The sequence below is a fragment of the Theropithecus gelada genome, chromosome 15 (assembly GCF_003255815.1).
Source record: "Theropithecus gelada isolate Dixy chromosome 15, Tgel_1.0, whole genome shotgun sequence".
Lineage (NCBI taxonomy): Eukaryota > Metazoa > Chordata > Mammalia > Primates > Cercopithecidae > Theropithecus > Theropithecus gelada.
The window spans coordinates 67,231,415-67,237,443 of NC_037683.1; the positions used below are offsets into that span (position 1 = coordinate 67,231,415).

The 6,029-nt window shown below is 40.8% G+C and overlaps 1 non-coding gene across 1 annotated transcript; it reads left to right on the top strand.

Moving 5' to 3' along the window:
- The first annotated feature begins 250 nt into the window (after nucleotides 1-250).
- TRNAH-GUG lies at nucleotides 251-322 on the top strand. Its single transcript has one exon. It is a non-coding gene; the product is annotated as a tRNA-His (tRNA).
- Nucleotides 323-6,029: the final 5,707 nt, after the last annotated feature.

Consider the following 6,029-nt stretch of genomic DNA (forward strand, 5'->3'; position numbering starts at 1 on the left):
CACCATTTCCTGGACAGCAAACCCAGTGAATCCTCTCCTATTACAATTTACCCAGCCAAGAAGACGTTAGTTTTATTTTCAAGGAATTTGTTATTGTTCCTCTAAATAATTAGAAATCATGGGAACACAGCTTCTCCTTCCCAATATTAAGAAAGTGTACATATTTAGACAATAGATGGCAGTGTTTCCACAAATTTTAATATTGCAATAGCTCTTAGAGAAAGCTTAGTGCTCAGCTCTTCAGTAGCTTGCCGTGATCGTATAGTGGTTAGTACTCTGCGTTGTGGCCGCAGCAACCTCGGTTCGAATCCGAGTCACGGCAGGAGGGGAGAAGGTTTTTGGAAGAGAATAAGACTGATCCCAAGCTGTATTTCATCTAAACAACATTTGCAACCAGACATGCAATCATGAAAATCAATAAAACAGAAATCATTATGAATATTTTCAACTTTAGGGAGATGGCATATGCAGAGTGACTTTATTAATGCACTAATCCTGTTGCAAGTGTGTTGCGTGTGGGGTTTTTTATTTGCATCGACGGGTAATATGATAAAACTGGAGTGTAGTGGGCATGTAATTATTATTAATTACAACTACTTAAGCTCTGCTTTGAGCAGACTCGTCAAGTCTGCTTGCTTTTGAGCCTTGCCAGGGCTATACAGTAATAACAACCCTGAATTATTTGGAAAGATGTCAGCAGTAGATGTGGAAATCCTGTTTAACCAGGCATAAATTGTTGTTAGGAGGGTTTTTTCAGGATGACAGAGAGAAAATGAACTGTCCCTTATCAGTAATTGCAGGAAACATTTTGTTTCTATGATATGAACTGGCTGTAATTTAACTTTCCTGCATCATTGGATAATGTAAGAAGCCAGTTGTTGCTCAGAACGAAAATCTCTGAAGTGGGCATTTGGGTCTGATAAAGGGCATATTATAAGTAGACAATGGGGCTCAAACAATAAATAATGTCCATATATGGCAAGAAAATTTTAATGACATTTTCCAAAAGACTGGGGTTTGTATTGTAAGTGGTTAAATGTTGAATTAATGTGAGAAACACAGCTTTAATGGGCCTTTCTCCAGGACTTAAAAACATGGACAATACAGCCTGAAAATGTCAACTGTAAGTATGTTATAATAAGGTTTTACTGCTTTAAAATTATACCCCACTATGTTTTAAATAAGGGGTCACTAGAACGTGTTTTTTAATGCCCCAACCCCTGTCTCACAGACAGCCTAGCAAAAATTCATATTTGTTATTTATGTAATACTAAAAATATTTTCAAATAAAAATATGTGCAGAGACTAGAAACAGAATCTATCAAGTTCTTTCAGAGCCAGCAAATTCTTAGAAGTAATATTCTAGAAAAACTGCAATAAATATCTCTTCTCCCTTTCCAAAAAAAGATCAGTCTCTGATTATGGACCCAAAAATATTGGCCTCATAGTATTATGACGTAAGTAAAATGTGCTTATTTCCTCTTTCAATACTCACTTTCAAGACCATTTTCTACTCTGAGGTCTCCTCTTCCTAAATATGGTAAATTCCCCAGTCCTCACCCCTTAACCCTTATCCCCCACAAATTCTGCTTTCCCTTCTCCAAAGAGTTTAACCTAGGCTTTGCCTTAAGTCTGCAAGTCCTCAGCTGCCTGGTACTAATACTGTTTCAAGAAGACAGCTGAATTGCAATTGTTCTTACATTAAAACAGAATAAGCCCATCTATGGTTATTTATATTTTATTAAGAGGCTGAAAGTACAATGAATTTCTCCTTTGAAGAAGGAGAATGTGTTGGTCAGAATTCAATGGTTACAAGCTAAGGAAACAACACGTACTGATTTAGGGAGAACCATGTACCCAGGAATGGGTGCAGCAGGGGCTTAAGAAACAATTGGAACTAGGGAATAAAAGATGACCAGAACCAACTCTCTCCATCTCACCCCATATTTCTTTCCGAATGTTGCCTTTATTCTCTGAAACTGACTTCTACATGGCAAGAAACATGGCAGCTGGCAGCAACTCCTACCTTTTGTATCTGAAGCATTGCCTCCAGCAGGAGATTCCCTTAGTTACTGGTCAAAAAATACTAGGGAAGGATCTTATTGGCTTACCTTTGGTCAGGTGTCCCTCACTGGACCAATCAGCTGTGGTCAAAAAATACTAGGGAAGGATCTTATTGGCTTACCTTTGGTCAGGTGTCCCTCACTGGACCAATCAGCTGTGTACATGGGGATAGATATATGTAGTATACAAGAGAACCCCTCCCCTCCCTTGTCTTGAGGCCAGTCTCAGAGTGAGAGCATTGCTAGCCCTAGAGACATCTCAATTGTCTCCCTCAGAAGCTTTTCCCACTGCACTACTCAAGCACACCATTTGGTGGCTGTCTACTTCCACCAACCCATGAGTTCAGTTGCCAAACTACTAACATGTTTACTGCCTTGTGAAAAAGAAAAGCAGTGGGACAGGGGAGGTCAGAATATGACAATTAGTCTGGACTCAACTTTTTGAGCATAGGGACACAGGGCAACTGCCTGGACCAGGGGAGCACTTCCTGTTTTCTCTCCTCTGTCTCACCAAGAGAGGCCTTTTCCCCTGGATGACAGTGTTCCCAACTTAGCTAGTAAAGAGCACAAAATCTTCCTGACTCTACCAAATAAATCAACTTGAATTTGGGCAAGTTATCTAAGCTGTCACAGTTAAAAAAAAAAAAAAAAAAAAAGGGGGGGGGAGGCGGGGGGAGAGGAGAGATAGTACCTTGAGAATTAAAAGAATAATATACAAACAAACAAAAGCCACTTAATACAGGAGCACATAGTAGAAATGCAACACTGGTGCCCAGCAGGCATGCAACAAGTCATATTTATTCTTACTATTTTAAGGCTGCCTCACCCACCATCCAGCCTCCATTGACAGACTCTGTAGAGTGAGTTTTCCATTAGGAAAAGGACTCTTTACCATTGATTTCAGAAGTTTAAAAAAAAATGTAATCAAGTGGATGACAACCCAGGGGTAGAAGAAGAGTCAGGATCTACTGAGTGACCAGATCCATGTCCAAGTTTCTGTCCTGGTTCACTCTTCATTAGGTTATTGTGACTGAGTGTCATAATAACCAATGGTTGTTTTCATCAACAAGGAGTTTGCTGACATTGGGTTTCCTTCTTGCTGTTGTTAAAATGTGTTTTCACTCTAAAACCAACACAACATTGAGTTAGTTTTCAGAAATGTTAAAGCCCAAGTTATGAGAGAAAAGTCTAATTTTGAATTACATTGAGAAATTATCTGCTTTTAAATTTTGTAGAATCATTTGATAAATATCTCAAAGGCCCCATTATTTCCATGCCCAGATTGTCTACATTTTATACCAAACCCAATACCTGCTCATGAAAAATCAGGGAGACTATGATATAATCTTACAAAAACTGTCTCTCCAAAATGTCAATTATGAAGCATTTCAGGGCTGGACATGGTGGTTCATACCTGTAATCCCAGCACTTTGGGAGGCCAAGGTGGGTGGATCACTTGAGGTCATGAGTTCAAGACCAGCCTGGTCAAAATGACAAAACCCCCTCTCTACAAAAAATACAAAAATTAACTAGGCAAGATGGCGGTTGCCTGTCATCCCAGCTACTTGGGAGGCTGAGGCATGAGACTCACTTGAACCTGGGAGGCAGAGGTTGCAGTAAGCTGAGATCATGCTACTGCACTCCAGCCTGGGTGACAGGATAAGGTTGTGTCTCAAATAAATAAGTAAATAAATAAATAAAAAGCATTTCAGGGAAAAGGCAAGTCATTCTCAAACTAGATTCCTTGACAAGTTTTTAACATTAATGAGGAAACTTTCGAAAAAGGACAGAATCCTGATTTTGATCACATGACTTGGACAACTGTAGTTTTCACCAGTTACTTTGTCATACCCTGGATCTGTTTATTCAAATTATAACATCATTTGCTCATTGAAAAGTCAGGAAAGCTTTTTTTTCTTTTCTTCCTAGGAGTCAACTACCATGGCAAGAGGAAGTCTTAATTCGTTGTGTAATCTGTTATTTTCTGTCCCTCATGTTGGTAGCAGCAGTCAGTTATCTACTAGAGTTCGTTCAAGCAAAAAAAAATTTTACCCATGTAACTGTAATTGAGTACCTGAATTAAAAATTCAGAACTATATATGCTTGCTTTATTACCATAAGCTTATGACTTTACCTAAATGCCTCTTTCTTGCTTGCTCCCTGCAGTATAGTGGGTCACAGCTATCTTCTTAATCTCCACCATTAACCTATTGAATTGGAGAGGGCTTATATTACAATATTTTCTATGCCTACATTTTAGTGAGCTTTCATAAATAAAAGAAATTAACATTTATTTTCTGATTAAGTCATAAATTGAATTCAAAGTAAATTAGTCATACAATGAATACTTTATTTAAAAACCAACATCTATTCCAAATTATGAAGAATGTTAAGTGGTTTTTTTCCAATAAAAATATGCCAATGCATAGAAAATGATTTATTACATCAGAATCTGAATGGATGGAATTCACTTTCAGAGAGTACTGCTGGCCAGAGAGGTTGTTGCTGCAAGCCCCATGGTAGCAGTGGTAGGGAGGGGGCGCGCCTAAGGTGCAGGACACTGGAGCAGCAGTGGACCCAGGAGGGTCAGCTGGTGGTGGCTTGCGAAAAGAAAGTGCTTCCCACCAACAGCTGCTGCAGTTTCACCCACAGGATCTGAGCATTGAGGGATGATGAAGGGACTATTTCTTCCCTCTGTAGCTCAGCCATAGGAAGCATGAGACGTTGACAATTCTGCCGGTGCTCCTAACTGTTCTAAGGTGTTATCACTTATCTAATAACATCACCCTTAAAGGCTGAAGATCTGTGGCAAGGCCTGGAAATGTGGGCCTTCCAGGGAGGAAAATTCTGACAAAAGCTAAATCTGAGAGAAAGTTTTTCTAAAGAGATCTGGATTCAGATCCTGCCTCTGCCACTCTTGACTCCTTGACTTTGGACTTGACCTCTTTGTGCTTTGGTTTCTTTTTTTTTTTTTTTTTTTTTTTTTTTTTTTTTTTTTTTTTTTTTTTGAGACGGAGTCTCGCTCTGCCGCCCAGGCTGGAGTGCAGTGGCCGGATCTCAGCTCACTGCAAGCTCCGCCTCCCGGGTTCACGCCATTCTCCTGCCTCAGCCTCCCGAGTAGCTGGGACTACAGGCGCCCGCCACCTCGCCCGGCTAGTTTTCTGTATTTTTTAGTAGAGACGGGGTTTCACCGTGTCGGCCAGGATGGTCTCGATCTCCTGACCTCGTGATCCGCCCGTCTCGGCCTCCCAAAGTGCTGGGATTACAGGCTTGAGCCACCGCGCCCGGCCTGGTTTCTTTGCAAACTGGGGAGATTATGTGAATTAGGTAAGGGGACGTGTGTCTGGTGTGAATCCTGATGACCAGTACTCCCCTTCCCTTCCTTTCCTTCCCAGAGCCATAATCTTTGTTCTATGTTGTTTGTACGGACTTCCCAGCATACCAAAGTCAACCAAAAATAAACATGCCTTGGGTTGAGCCACTGTTACTGGCAGCAGCTGTAAGACGCACATGTCTTCACCTAAGCTCTGTCATTTGATTGCAGGTCATGCAGACACTAGAAGGGTAAACTTGTGTGTTCCAGTCCCTCTGATAATAAGCAAAGAGCCAGGCAGGGAGGTCCCGGTCAAGATGCGCCAGGATAAGTGAAATTGCCACTAGATGGCGCTGCTTTTTGTCGTTCCTCAAAGACCAGGGGCTTTTTCTTTCTTTTTTTTCCTCCACGGATTCCTCGCCCAGGGTGTCAGCATCCAGGATCCTAATCTTACCAGACCTCTCTGTTCTCTGAAAGGAGGTCCTATTTTCAGCATATTATCAAGATCAGAGGACCAAACAGACTCCACCTACAATCTGGGGGAATTACCTCAACAGTGTTGTCTTTATCCAGAGGTGATTTTAAAAGAATATATTGTATTTGAATGTCAGCGTTCAAAGGCTTTGAGGCAGAAAATTCCATTTCAAAAGCAA